The 14475-nt window shown below is 44.3% G+C and overlaps 1 protein-coding gene across 10 annotated transcripts in view; it reads right to left on the reverse strand.

Moving 5' to 3' along the window:
- The window catches only part of ATP2B2 (ATPase plasma membrane Ca2+ transporting 2), a 378523-nt gene extending 365187 nt beyond the window's left edge, over nucleotides 1-13336 (reverse strand). For 9 of the 10 annotated variants that reach the window (XM_079316719.1, XM_079316749.1, XM_079316737.1 and 6 more), the window contains exon 1: nucleotides 13178-13281. The gene's annotated coding sequence lies outside the window, so the exon portion shown is untranslated. Of the gene's footprint in view, nucleotides 1-13177 lie in introns of all 10 variants that reach the window. The other variant, XM_079316715.1, reaches the window with a different exon arrangement.
- Nucleotides 13337-14475: the final 1139 nt, after the last annotated feature.

Raw genomic sequence — 14475 nt, forward strand, 5'->3', positions numbered from 1 at the left:
GACTAATTCCTACCAACCCTGGTGGTGCTAAAAGAGCATCTTGGATAACAAATTGGAAAAAAATTAAAGAGAAAGAGAAAAACCCAACTTGAGAATACACTGATTTTCTCAGACCAAAGCTATTCTGAGCATTGTCTGCACCCTCAACATCTCTGATGCTGCTGGGTGAGGATGAGAAAACTGAATTCAAAGAGCTGCCATCAATCCCACCCTCCTAAAGCATGAGCCCAGCAAGGCACAGGAGCTGGAACCTGAACGTGGCCAAAGGAAACCTGCCTTCCACACTCAGGCAGAATTGGAAATGAGCAAATAAATTGCTTTTTTCCTCCCTCAGAACTCTCCTTCCCTCCTACTCCCATGCACAGCCCTGTGTGTGCATTTCCATGTTCCCTTGTAGGTCACCTGGGGCAGAAAGGAAGGATGGAGGGAAAAGCCACAGCCCTGGATTTGGGGGAGGGGGAGAACTCACAACCAGCTCCCAGGTCACCACTGCCTGGATTGCTCCACTCCCCACTAATCTGCTGCACAGTGCAATTTGATTTCCATTTCCCTAGGAGCTGGAGGAAGGGAGACAGGAGAATGTACCCAGGTGATGAAGTCCTGCTTAGGTTAAAGTCTGCTGAAATCTTTCTGCAGAAAAAATGCACAGAAGGCACTGGAAAGGAATTAAGGACTGGTCATGTTTCCCCAGTGCTTTTTGCCTTATTAAATATTTTTGTTAAATAAATAAGCATGACCATTTTGTTCAACTTTGTTTGCAAAACCCCCTAGCACATGCAAAATTCTATCTTTGAAAAATGGCAGGTTTTTTCTACAATGAACAGAAAGCAATTTCATTTCTTGGATAATTTTTCTTGATAAAAATTATAAATATTTTTGTATTGAAAATTAGTCATGCTACTTTATATATAGCTTAACATATTTTCCCTTCTCCTGGAGGCAAGACTTACAGGTCTCTGGCACCACCATTGACCAAATAATGAAAGAATTTATTTGCCATGCAGCTTTAACAAAACAGCTTTGGAACATTTAATTAAAAATGCTGCAGCTCTTTTCAGCCAAGAGGAAGAGTTACACTTTGCAGAACTCCTTTGCTTCACTGCATGTACATTTCAACATCAGACCATCAAATGCTTCATCAGTTTATTTCCCTTCTAATCCCTCATTTCCCTGGCAATATCCCATTGGAAGTTACTATCTGCATATTTCACAAAAACCAGCTCATTAGTTTCTTGCCCACCAACCTGCTTAATTACATCCCATAGTACAACTCCATTAGTTTTAACAGAAGTTCTGTGTCATTCTAGAGCCTGATTTTGGTTTTTTGATCCCTGGTACAGAAAGTGCCACTCACCCAATATGGGGCTCCCAGAGATAAACCCATTTTGTGTAACTCAGAGTGCCAAGTGCAGCCCATGGGGTCAGAGCCCATCCTGACCCTGGCCAGGATTTGTAACAGCCCAAAATGGTCCTTCCTCTAAACTCCATCTGCTCTGACCAAACAGAATGTAAAGCATACAAGAGACTTCCACTCACATATTTAGGGGGGTGTTTTTAATTATACAATTGAAAAATTTCAACTATTACACTGGGGAGATTTACATGAGCTTATTATGACTTTATAGACTTGATCTGGTTTAAATTATGAAAGCCTTTTATAACTTTCTACATAAGGATCCAGATTAGAATTTCTTTAATCAGCTCAAATGTATAACATTTGAATTAACCATTCTTGCAGTGTGCTTTTCCTGGTAGAGATTTAAAGCACCCTCCACAAAACAGGTACACAGATTTCCCCAGCAGAGAAACAGTGAAGTAAATAAATCCCCAGCACTGTGACGGGCAGACAATTAGCACCAGGTGTGGCTTGGGCTCCACAGACCTCTTTTTAAACAGTCACAATTCTTCAAAGAATATTTTTGAATGTGGTACTCTAGATCCACTTGACACATATATGTGTATGTTTGTGTGTATATATATGTATATTCAATCATGGTAACTCTGTTTCACCAAAACATCAGAATATTTTTGGTCAAATCTTTGCTTTATCAAAAGTCCAACCACTCATTAGTTTGACCAGATGTCCATTGGAAAGAAGTTTTTTAAGAATTATCCCAGCTGTGAAGGTGTCTGATAACCAATATTCTGAAAGGCATTTGGGGAATCTTGGGCTGATTAACTCTGAGTGATGTGAGATGTGAAAGCTGCACTGTCACTCAGAGCAGGGACTCAGGGCAGGTTTCTAAAAGCCAATCTGTACCTCAGAATCCCTGATGAGGCACTGACACATTGAAGTTTCCATCTCAGTGGAAATGCAAGTTTTACGACCTTCATATTCCTACAAATGAAAAAAAATTCTGTTTTGCCGTGTATGTCCATGCTGTAAAAAAACAGGATGTATTGTATTTTCATTATTTTCACCTGATTGAGACACAGTTTTTAATTCTCACGTTCTGATGGATCCAGCCAGCCACAACCACCACTATGGAATTTATGAGGAGCCTTTCTAGTGATGACTAAAAATAGCTGTCAGTATTCTACAGGGATCCCTGTGGAAACAGTTGAACAGTGGGCAATACTTTGAAAAACTGGAATGGTAAACTGGATTGCATTATGAGAAAAGAGATTGTATTCTCTGAGAAATTAGGCCTTTTTAAGAGATCTTACTGAGAGTTAAATGGGTTTTAGATGTACTTGAAGACTCCTTGAGAATGTTAACTGGGATACCTGGATGGAGAAGCCCATGCTCTGAACTCCGGAGTGCAGATGCCTTACTGATGCCAGGAGGAAAAGTCTCACTGGGTTAGTTTTACAAAGAAAATGGAAATTCCCTTCAGTGGATAATACTATGACAAAAGCAGCAGTTATCATTAAGCCTGATCAATTCACAAACAACACAAAAACACAACTGTTGGAATATCAGAACTCAATGGCTCTGCAGTGCTGTCACACCCAGCTGATCTCCACGTTAATTACCAGTACAGTGTCAGAAATTTCCTATAAAACGCTGCCCACAGGGGCTGTGGAGGAAATGTCCCTTCTCTGGGGTCTGCCCGTGTCACCAGCCCCTCATTCACCGAGCGGGGCTGATGTGAGATGCTTTCTTCCAGCAGAATTCAAATGCACATGTAAGTGCTTTGTTGAACAAGGAGGGATTTAGGCATGTGCTTAAGTACTTCACTGAACTGGGACCAGGCTATTTATAGCAAGCTTTTTGTTCCGGTTTTATTGTTCAACACTTAAAGTCATCCTATGGCTTTTCCTTCTGTATACCCTCCCCTCACACACCAAACCTTTTAGGGCTGCAATCTTCTTCCAGAAGTCACAGGTTTAAAATCAGAATGGATGAATATTATAAGCTCTTCCAATTACATAATATTTTTTCATCGCGTTTGCACAGAAATTAAAAAATTATAATAATAATAAAAAGGTTAGGCTGAATGGTAGGAAAGCCATGAAGCCAAAAGCTGTATGTAATAACAGGATGAAAAATCCCACCCCACCCCCAGCACTGAAGCACTCCCAGAGGAACCAAGCACTAATGTGTGCACCCAGAAGTGTTCATTCCAACTTCCCCGAGTGTCCTTTGCTGTGCAATCCTCCTCTCCGCGGAGAAATTCAGGCAGAGTCATGTCTGAGGCACGATTGTATTGAACTTGAAAAGCCATCAGTGCTGAACAGCCCTGGCTGCTGCAGAGGCAGGCTGCTCACAGGCACTGAGAGGGGTTGTGAGGAGACAAAAATACTTCAAATGACTTCCAGAACAACACCAGCACCTCTGAAAAATATATCGCTCTACTGCAGAGACATCCGGACCTATCAGCTCATCTTTCAGTGTTAATGAACATGTTTTCATCAATCCTTGTTTTGATTAATTAATGTCTTTTCACAGATAATGGTATAACAAAAAAACCCACATCTCCCCAGAAATCTCACTACATTCCATCTGCTTATTTTAAAAGCACTGTTGTTGCTGTTTTACAGATTTTCTGCTCCGTATGAAAACGCACTCGGGTCTTCTGTTCAGTGTATTTGTGCCCAGGTTGCCCAAAGACAGCGCTGCGCTGCCGGGATGCTCGAAAACCACAGGAAAAACGCGGCAGGAGCAGCAGGGATCCCGCAGCTACAGCAGCTGGGAGAGGCTGCAAGGGTTCGGGAATAGAGGGGGGATACAGGGAATGGAGGGGGTTACAGGGAATGGAGGGAGTTACAGGGAATGGAGGGGGTTACAGGGAATGGAGGGGGGATACAGGGAATGGAGGGGGGATACAGGGAATGGAGGGGGTTACAGGGAATGGAGGGGGTTACAGGGAATGGAGGGGATACAGGGAATGGAGGGGTTACAGGGAATGGAGGGATTATAGGGAATGGAGGGGTTACAGGGAATGGAGAGGGTTTATAGGGAATGGAGGGGTTACAGGGAATGGAGGGGATACAGGGAATGGAGGGGATACAGGGAAAGGGCTGCGCTGGTGTTTGCTGGGAATGCAGGGGCAGAGGAGAGGCGGGCAGGGAAGGATGGAGAGGGAGCGGAGCGAGCCTGCAGCGGCTGTGCCGGGAGGAGAATCAGGGAGGACAGGGAGGGAGAGGAGGGGGAGCAGGGATGGGATGGATGGATGGATGGATGGATGGATGGACGGACGGACGGACGGACGGACGGACGGACGGACGGACGGACGGATGGATGGATGGATGGATGGATGGATGGATGGATGGATGGATGGATGGAGAGGAGGGGCTGTAGGTAGGGCAGGGATGGAGAGGAGGGGGTTGCAGGGATGGGAGGGGGATTCAGGGATGGGATGGGGCTTGCAGGGATGGACAAGGGGCTGCAAGAAGGGCAGAGGGATGCAGGAAAGGCAGAGGGCTGTAGATTGGAATGCAGGGCTGCAGGAATGGGATGGGGATGCAAGGGGGAGGGTGACACAGGGATGGCAGGGATGAGATAGGAGCTGCAGGAATGGCCAGGGGCCTGCAGGACCATGGATGCAGAGCCCGTGCTGCACAGCAGGAACAGCCACTTCCCACTTTCCAAGGAATCCACCACTGCCTGTGGAAATTTCCCGCAGAGAAACCCACTCTGCCTGATTCCCCCTGTGCTCAGGGGAACAGGATCTTATACATCCCTGTAAATACTGGCATGTGGACAGCATCAAAGGAGGCCCCAGCATCCATTTATCCTGTAATTCGTGACTTTCAGTTCTGATGCACTGAAAGGGGCAAAATCATCCCTCAAAAGCACATTATTTCATCAGAGTGCCCAATAACCCAAAGCCACTAAAATCACAGACAGAAGCTTTTCGCCATTTTCAGGAGGTACTGAATTGGACTGCAATAACCTAATAAGTTAAATTATTAATGGTGACTTGTAAGCCATTATCATGGAAACATCTCTATTAGTCGCCAATTTACAGTGTCATTTTCAAAAACATCCAACTTAGGGATGCACAAATCCCATTGGCAAGCCAACAGGACTTAAAATTCCATTTGGCTGCCATTCCTCCCCTTTTTAAAAATCCTGCCCTTAATACATTAATCCCTCCTACTGGACTATCTATAACTTATTTGACAATCAGGCCACAAATGTTGCTTGACAAGAAGACAACCCTTGGTGCTAAGTCTACAAATTCTCTCCCTAGAGCTGGATGAAATTCAGTTCTAGGCAGGTTCTTTTACTTGAAATGCAAAGGTTCTCAGAAAGGTGTCCTCAAGAAGAACAGCAAAAAAATAGATATTTTCATGTACAGAAGAGATTTGGTTGTGTATATGTGGAACATATCACACTTCACTTCTACATAAATAAATGGCTTTAATGCTCTCATTGAATAACATTACAAATATCTTGCACATACAAACAGAGCTTTGCACTTTCAGCAGCATTTTCTATCCAAAATTCCCAGCAGCTTTACAAGTAGTGATTAATTAACCCTTAAAAGAGGCAGGTTATGTGCTTAATTATAAATCAAAGCAACAGCCCACAAGGACAAGCAATGTGTATGAAGGCACAAAATGTCCCTAACAGAGCAGGTAACAACACACAATTTGTTCTCCCAGCCCAAGCCACTTTCCTCACATACCTGCAATCTTTTTAGTCTTTCCTTGAGGAGGAAACACAGGACACCATCAAGCTGGAGCTGTGCTAACAGGATGAAGGTATGAGCACGGAAGCATTACTAAACTGCAGCTGGATTTTATTCTGATTAATGGGAAGGCATTGGTTGGGATCTTGAGGGCAGCAATACATTTCAATAAGCATTATCACAAGTCAAGGGAACTCACCAGTAACACTTTGAAGGGAAGATGTGAAGGAAGCACAAAAAAGAAGTGGAATTCAGGGCAGCAACTTCAGCAAACTCAGTCAAATGATTTGTAACATCTCTTAAAGAGAGGAGCAAGGAATTCAGGAAAGCTGACAATTACCAGTGAAGAGTGTATAAAATAATGCAAGAGATTATCTCAGTGCAGGGGGAATATGGGAAACACTGGAAGAGACTGCTACACCCAGAAACTTCAAAGTCTATCAGAAGAGATTGAACTAAAGGTGAAACAAGAACATTTAACAAAGAACAAGAATTAGAATGGCACAAATGGCTCAGTTCTGATCCAGATGAGCCAACACACAAAAGGATCAACAACTAATGAGGGACATAAAAAGGCAATAGGAAAAGGATCTATAAATACAACAGAAGTAAGTGGGAGAAAAGAGAAGCAGAGGTTCTAGTATTTAATGGGAAAGGAGAGAAAATAACAGATGGCAAAGTGAAAGCTGAAGCATTCAGTACTTCCTTCATATTCTTTTATGTCTCCATCTAAAGGATAATGTAAAGCAAAAATGTTTCTAAAGTGATTTTCATGGAGAAGACAGGAATAGAGGCCTGAAGAAAAGAAAGAACAGGCTAAAAAGTATCAAAAGCAGCCAGACACACTCAGTCTGCCAGAGAATGATGAAGTTCACCCCAGAGTACTTAAGGAATTACCAAAAGCCATCCCCAAACATTAGCTATTATATTCAATAATGCACAAAGAGAGGGTAGAGCTCCCAAAGGACAGTGGAGAGGCAAAAGCAGTGCACAGCTTCAAAAGGAGAAGCAAGGCTAAACTGATGAAACAGCAAAGCCAACCAACCCCATTTTACACCACTGACACAAGGTAAATCCCCATGGAAGCACCTCAAGGATCAAGTGCCTGAAAATAACCAGAATGGCAAAGAAACGAAATTTCCTCACTGTCAATGGAATGCATCTCACAACTCACTATACATGAAAATGCCAGGAGAGAAAATTGTTTGTGAAGTAAACAGGTAGAGTTCATGTTACCTCCAGCCCACAAGCAAACAGGATCAAAATTCACACTAAAAGCATTGAAGAACTTGTTGAAAAGTGAAGTGCAATAAGCAGAACAAGTGCAAATCCAGGCATCAAGAAAAACTCTAAACAGAGATCAGCTGAGTTCTCTTGGAAGGGATCTAAAAGCCACTGTTGACTACAAGCAAAAAATAGTGCAATGGTTCTTTTAAAAAGGCATATTTCGTGCCAGGATGTCTAACAGGACTGCCACTCAGACAATAACCTTTCCATTTTTCTCCACTGTCCAGAAACTTGCAGAACATGAGTGGAAAAGAAAAATCACAAGAAAATTCACAGTAAATGCAACTCTGTCTTGTCATCCTGTTTAGCTGGGGAGCAATAAATGTCAGCAGTGCCAGGGGGAAATATGAGGGGAGCCCTGTTGGGTCACACAAAAAGCAGTGTAGCAGTGTCTCTCTGGAGGGAGCACACCCATTAACACCAACCTGCACAGCCCATAATGGCATTTCTGTGTTCCTACTGCTCCCAGATTCTTCAGCACTTGACATAGAACCACCAGGGCTACTGTATATAACACATTAATTTTTCAGGGTATTTAACCTTTCAAGAAGAATCATTCTACATCTTCCAGATTGATTCTTGTGGCATTTTCAAGCTCAGCTAAAAAATGAGCCTCGTTTTTGTCAGGGCTTTTGGACACTTTCTGTAATTAAGAGAAACCCAATGATGTGGAAGAGTCTCTTCCAGGTAAAATTTTGACATTTTGTATTCATGTAATTACTTTCTGCTGTTTATAGGCCAAAACTCATGTCAGCCTTCTACTTTTATTTCACATAAACTGATTAAAAGCTTGTAAAATACTTCACACATTAGAAAAAGGCAGGTGAACATGCAGACTTTAGACTAAAGCATTGCATCAACCCTGCATTTGAACCTAAGGCCACAAGTTCAGTGCAGCAAAGCAGCTGTAAATACACCCAATAATGCCACCAATTAATTTTAAATAATGAAATTTCTTCTCAAAACTTCCATTTTGCTTTCCCTGTAGCTGTAGGCCAGCACCTTAAAATGTACATATCCATTTTCTCAGGTGGCAAAGAATGCAAATCTTAATTCTTCTGGAGTAATTACTTTAAGCTTCAGCAACTGCAAAGAAATCTGATGGTAGCAAGGAATATTTTTCTGCTTGATTATAGTAAATCTCCTCATTCACAATTCTGCTTAAAAATATTCTGAAATGTCTATTGGGATACTTTCTAGGAACCCATCAACCTATTGGAAGTTTTCAGTATGGGTTACAGAGAATGCTCCCTGAAAATAAAATTCCTATTATTTCAATCCTCTTAAACAGTATTAACCTCTTCAAAGAATAACAACAGTACAAAAAGGTTTAAATATCAAAAAATTACCTGGATCACAAAAAATGGAATGCTGGATCATTTAAAATATGGCCCTGCTTGTCTGCTGTGCTGAATGCCATCACACCTTCCAGGGTGGCAGATTTCCCATCAGTGGGAATAACTTCCCCCAGTGAAGAATAGCTATTCAATAAGCAGGACAGAATACACAGGATCAGCAAATACTTTCAAGGTGACTTCTGCACAGGAAAGATATCCAGAAGCTTGGAATCTCCTGCTCATAATGAGATAACAAAAGGAATGTGCTGGGCATTAGGCTCACTGATAAACCACCAAGAGAAATCCTGTTCACCAGAAAACCCCTGAGTCCTAAAGCATTTCATGGAGAGGTGCATCTGGAGTGCACAGCAGCTGCAATATCTTTGAGCAGTCTTCATTCCTGATGGATGATTTTAGAGTAGGCATAATTTTCATAAGTTCAATACAAGTTATTTGAGACTTGTTAATAAATAAATCAGGCTAAAGGCAATTCCCCAAACGCTGTGGAATTAATGATTTATCAGTCTTAGAAATAGAAGTGCTGGACAGAGACAGCTGCATTATTCTGGCTTCACAACACACAAAATGTTTTCAAAACTTGAAATGTGCATCCAAGGTCACTCTGCTGTGGAGTGTGAGAGGGAAATGTGACTCAGCCTTGCAGCTCCAAATCCCATCCCTCCAACAATTAACATCAATCCTGGCTGGATGTGCAAGCCCTGGTGGCAGTTTCTGTGTTTGCACACAATGTTCACATCACCCCACTGCTCTGTGCAGGCAGAAGCACCTGGGAGCACCACTGAAATTAGGCAGGTGTGGTTCTGAAAAACTGCTGTGACTTCCTAAAGGCATTTCAAACAGGGAATAAACTCACTGTGCAGATAAAGGTTCCTGCACTGTGGCAGCTGGACAGCTCAGCACACAACCCCTCTGCTGCTCTCTCTCTGAGCTCCAGCCCTTGCACCTCAGCACTGCCTTCCCAAACCTCTGCCACCCCAAACGTGGCAGCCTGAGGAAGATGAGCAGTTCTTGGGGTGGGAATAGGAGTAGGAATGATGGAGAGACTGCAAAACCTGCCAGCAGTGCAAGCCTTTGGATCAGAGGAGAGAAAGGCTGGAAGCAGATAAATAAGCACCGACAGGAGAATTGCTCTCGAGGCTCTGAGGGCACTGACCTGAGCAGGCTCCTCAGAAATGCCTTTTTCTGCACAATTAAAGGTGTGCAATGAGCCCTCCAGAACTCACTTTCTACTGCACTAATTAAAGATGCAGCAACCTCTGCCTCCTAGAAATATTTAAAGCTTTTATGGTTTACATTCCAGTGTGTGGAGGGCGCCCTGCAGCACATCAGTTCTTCTATTTAGATGTTACAAAATATTCAAGATTTCTGAGCATAACTTTCAAAATAGGTGAAAACACAGCTTTTTACATGATGACCCTTAGATACCAACCCATGCTGATGGAAATGGGGTCATCAGCAACATGGCATTACACATCCCTTAGGAAATGCTGTCTTAGATCACACAGATGTGAAAAAATTGGTCACACCCAATGAAATGGAAGTCTGAAATATTTCACTACTAAATAACTACAGTTATAAAGATGGAACTTTTTTTCAAAGTAGGCTCTGGTTGTAAATCAGCTGTTCTGATTTAACTGATAATTCTACAGCATGAATATACTGAGGCCAACCTGGATCTCAGCCACTGAGACACTCATTGCTGTCACATCTGTCATCCTATTACATGCAAATATTTCTTGCTCATTCTTGTTTTCCTTTCTCAAATATTTTATATTTTTCTTTTCAGATAATTAAAATTATTTATCATTTTGCATTTGCCACGTCTATTCATAAAATAATCTGCATTTCTATTTATCTTACTTTTTACAGACTTTTTCTTTCATAGGACAAATTAAGCTCCACTCTGAACTTTGCAAATTGCAACCATTCACTGCACAGTGTACATTAAATGCAAAGCTGTTTGAAAACAGAATTCTTATGTCTGACACACACATTCCAAGGATAAGCTTCACCAGAAGTTTGAGCTTTGTTCAGATGTTTGTTTTAAAAGATTTCAGCAGCCACACAATTTTGTTTAAATGTAAACATTCGCTCTGTTCCCAATTATCTCCTCTGCTATCATCTGCCATCAGCCTGCACTAAAACAATCACTTATCTCTTGTACCATTACTCTGCTTTTTCCTCATGGTCTGTGCAGGTGACTTTTCTCCAACTGCAGTCCTGAACCTATGGAAGTTTTAGAGTGTTTGGAGTATCAGAATTTTCTTTTTAACCTCACTTGCTACATTTAAAACTGCCTACAATAATCAGAATATGCAGATTTGGTTGATGCAGATTAACTCCAGGCACTTAGAGGATTATCAATATTCAGACAAGCAGTCCAACTTTCCAGTCACATCACTGAAGTTTCTATGATAAATGACCTGAGGTGCTTTATTCTTGGCTAACCAAGGATAAAGAACCAAACAAATGCACCAGGTTTGACTCAGCCAGCTCCAAAAAGGCAGAAACTCTGTCAGAGGTGCCCTGTGGTGCCTGGTATGTGACATGGGACACGCTGGAGACTCTGAAACAGTGCCAAAGGCCAGGAGAGGAGCCCTGAGGCACCTCCAACAACACCAAACACCTTTTTGGGGAAACCAAAGCAAACCAAACCCCCTGGGTACCACAGTGCTCCATTCAGCCTCTTCCCTGCACTCCTCCAAACCAAATCCATCGAGGTGACAACATCACAGGGCACCATATAAACATCCCTGCTATCTCCCCATGGAGCTTGTCAAAAACAATAAAAATGGACTTAGCATAATCAGGAAATAGACAATTGAATGGTTAAAAGATATGGTTGGGATAGAGAGACATGCCAGACATTTGGATCAATACCACATTCAACAGCCTGGATAATCAAGAGATTGTGGTCCTGGATTTACAGCAGGGCAGCAAAGGACAGTGCTGGTAATGGTATCAAACAGGAATTCAAAGTAACAGGATATTCTACACTCATTCATTAAGTGTTAAAGTGACTATGTTAATATTGACACTAAAATGAACATTTAATCCATATTCTTTTGCTTTAGGAAGAGCTTGCAGCAATGTTCACTTTGAAAATTGAGCTTAGCATCAGATCATGAAGTCATTGCAGAGAATACTGAGCTGGTTCCTTAGCAAGATACCACAGACAATCCACTTCTGCACAGAAAAGTCATGAAAACGCTGAATCCTGTTAGAGTCAGCACATGAAAATCATTCAGGTGTAGGTGAGGGGACAGGATCAGAAAGAAAGTGCTGCTGAGAACATGACAGTGTGCGTGCAGAGCCACTCCAAGAACTGCTTACGTAACTCAAGGCTTGCAAAACCCACCAGCCACACTCAGGATTCCTTAAAAGAAACCTTTTTACTGTTGGGAGCTGAGTTACAGCACTATCAGCTTGCACACTGTTAAAAAACCTACATTTTAGCTTATTTTGGGAGCAGTTAAGTTCTACTCTACACCATTGCTTTCAGCTTGCCTATCTACCCAGCACCTTATCTTGGTACCCATGCTTCTCAAATAGCACTTTACCACAGAATACGCTTTAATTAAAAAGAAAGTTTAAAAAGTATTAGCACAGAGTCAAGTTGGTGACGTGATAAAACTGGAAAATAAGATCGGGGGGAAAAAACCATAAGCAAAAAGAATCAGCAAGAAATACGCAGAAAGAAGTAAACTTTTGGACAGTTTAATTCAGCAAAGGAGAGGTTTTCTCCACCTACAATATAGGAAAAGATACAGAATGGAAGAATGCCCTTCCTTACATGTTTCTAATACAGTCTCCAAATCGAGATTTTGGGAGCAGAGCCCATGACGTTCAGCGGCGATAGGGAAGCACATCTCGGGGACATCCGTGCCAAGGCGGTGGCGAGCGGGGCTGCAGCCCCAGGCGGCATCCAGGGGCTGCGCGACCCGGCTGAGCCACCCGGGCTGCGAGCGCTCGGAACGCTCCGCTGACAACTGCGAGGCTTTGGAAACCACCGCTTGTAAAGCGTTTAAATCCCCCGGTGGAAAAGAGGAATTAAAATAACGAAGCGGCAGCGCGGGCGCAGCAGAGCCGAGCGGCACCGCGGGCACCGGGGACACGGCGGGGACACGGAGGGGACACGGAGCTCCCGGCAGGATTCTGCTCCATCAGCCGGCGAGCCAGCAGGGCTGCGGGCAGCAGCCGCGCTGCCATCTCCCAAACCCATATTCCAGAGGAGCGGCACCTCCCGGAGCCCGGGGCCGGTGCCTGGGGCTCAGCCGGGGCAGAGCGCGGCCCCCGCAGCGCGCTCAGAGCCCGCCCGCATCCCGCCCGCGTCCCGGCCGAGCGCATCCCTGCCGAGCGCATCCCGGCCGCATCCCGCTGCCCCCGGCCGGGCTCGGCCCCCGCCCCGCCATCCCCTCAAGGTCACCGCGGGGCCGCCGCTGCCGCTCCTACCTGAGCCGAGCGAGCGCAGCCGCCGCTGTCCCGCTGTCCCCGGCCCGGGGCTCGGCGCCTCCTCCTGCGCCGGGGCCGCTGCGCTGCGAGGCGGCGGCTCCGTCAGAGCCGGCGGGGAAGCCCTGGGGGGGCGGGCAGCGCCTCTCCCCACCCCGCGAGGTGCCGGAGCCGAGCCCAGCCGAGCCTCCCCCGGCGGGGCTGGGGCTCCCCTCAGCGGGGAGAGGCTGCGCCGCGCCCCGCGCCCTCCGCACGGCTCCCTCGGGCTCCCTCCGGCTCCCTCCGGCTCCCTCGGGCTCCGCAGGGATCCCTTAGTCTCCCCCCAGGTGTGCGGACCCTCCGCAGGTGAGCGCGGCTCTGGGGCTCAGCCCCGTCTGTCCACCGAACGCTTCACACCACCACCTTTCTTTAGCCCCCCCTTTTTTTTTTCTTTTTTTTTTTTTTTTTCCCCCCCTGCCAGAATTCTACAAAAAATCTGATGCGGATTCTGAGAGATGGGGAGTCGCGCCCTGGGACACAGCACAAAAAACGGAATTGTGATGTGCAGGTGATGTGCGTTACACAGACTGAGCAACAGCAGTCCAGATTTAGAACATCAGTAATAAAACCCCACCCCGTGACTTAGATTTGAAGATAGTGCTTTTGAACTAAAGAGGATGGCATCTTTGAAATGTTGCCAGAGTGGTTAATGCCGGGTGTTTAACCAACACTTTCTGGTTTACACACAGACTTAAGTTAGATTTCATAACAGTTCTCTTGTGCCACATAATCTTTTCACCCTGAGAGTTAAAACCAGTTAGCAAATGTCTCCAAAGCTGAACGGAGACAGAGAAGATTCTGAAGAGCAAAAAAGAATATTTTTTGTGGTGAGGGTTTGTATGGTGTGAAGGATGCACACACATCACACAACACCTGGACACTGCTACAGAGAACAACACCAGCATTTTACCTGGAAAACTGGAAGTGTTCCACTACTTTTTATTGCTGAATAGCAGCACTGCCCAGCCCTGGTTGTTTGACAGATGATACACTGTTAATTATATTCTGATTACTATCTTGGCTTCTTCCTTAACACCATTTAAATTCCAGTTTTAACCTTATCTCAGCAAGGACTAAAGGAAAAAGTAGGACAGCCAACATGAAAGTACAAATCCCTCCACATCTTTTAAAACTATTTCTAACTTACTGAAACTCAGGAGAAGATGTCACAGTGTATTTGTAAAGCTTTCAGACAAGCTTGTTAACAAAATCCAGACTTGTAGGTCTCACCAAATTCAGTTACCAGCTTTGAAAGAAAAATA

This window comes from Erithacus rubecula (genome assembly GCF_903797595.1).
Source record: "Erithacus rubecula genome assembly, chromosome: 13".
In the NCBI taxonomy this organism is placed as follows: Eukaryota; Metazoa; Chordata; class Aves; order Passeriformes; family Muscicapidae; genus Erithacus; species Erithacus rubecula.